The following is an 833-nucleotide window of genomic DNA, read 5'->3' as shown; positions in this document are numbered from 1 at the left end:
TGGACTCTAACGTGGCCACTTATGAGCATTTGCCAACGTTAGTGACAATGTTAAGTGTCACTAACGTTGGCTCAACTTACCCTCTCCACGTTAGAGTTCTCGTTAACTTAGTTAATGTGACTCTTAACGTGGTCAATGATGGCTTCGAGAGCGTTATTGGCAGTCACTTTTCTCATTAACTTTGCAAGTTACCTCTCATTCCTTGCTTCCTTTGGTCCTGAAATCAAGCAATAGAGCGCATCAACGTTCTAGTCCAAGTCATGGGCAATGCAGCATATAATTTGTCACTAAACTCATGCAAAATCCTCATGAAATAATGTAAAATGCACAATGTATGCTTGAATCAAGGTGTAAGTTAATATCTACCCAAAACTAGCTTATTTCCTAAGGGAATGCATAAAACTAGCCTAAAAACAGTAAAGAAAAGGTCAGTGAAACTGGCCAGGATGCCCTGGCATCACTTGCTGAGTCAATTTTTTATTCTGAGCCAGTATGGCATTCAGAGTATCAATTTCAAGAACTCCCTTCTTCATAGGCGTCCCATTATTCACAGGATTCCTTTCAGAAGTGTACATGAACTGGTTATTAGCAACCATGTCAATGAGTTCTTGAGCTTCTGCAGGCATTTTCTTTAGGTGAATGGATCCACCTGCAGAGGTATCCAATGACATTTTAGCTAATTCAGACAGACCATCATAGAATATGTCCAGGATGGTCCATTCTGAAAGCATGTCAAAAGGACACATTTTGGTCAGTTCTTTGTATCTCTCCCAAGCTTCATAGAGGGATTCACCTTCTTTCTGTCTGAAGGTCTGAACATCCACTCTAAGCTT

At 40.5% G+C, this 833-nt stretch overlaps 1 non-coding gene across 1 annotated transcript; it reads left to right on the top strand.

The window, feature by feature from the left end:
- The first annotated feature begins 725 nt into the window (after window positions 1-725).
- LOC112726096 (small nucleolar RNA R71) lies at window positions 726-833 on the top strand. The gene has a single exon (XR_003165164.1). It is a non-coding gene; the product is annotated as a small nucleolar RNA R71 (small nucleolar RNA).

This window comes from Arachis hypogaea, chromosome 11 (assembly GCF_003086295.3).
Source record: "Arachis hypogaea cultivar Tifrunner chromosome 11, arahy.Tifrunner.gnm2.J5K5, whole genome shotgun sequence".
NCBI lineage: Eukaryota > Viridiplantae > Streptophyta > Magnoliopsida > Fabales > Fabaceae > Arachis > Arachis hypogaea.
The sequence above is the reverse complement of the archived record's forward strand: the minus strand, read 5'-3'. Positions and strand labels throughout refer to the sequence as shown.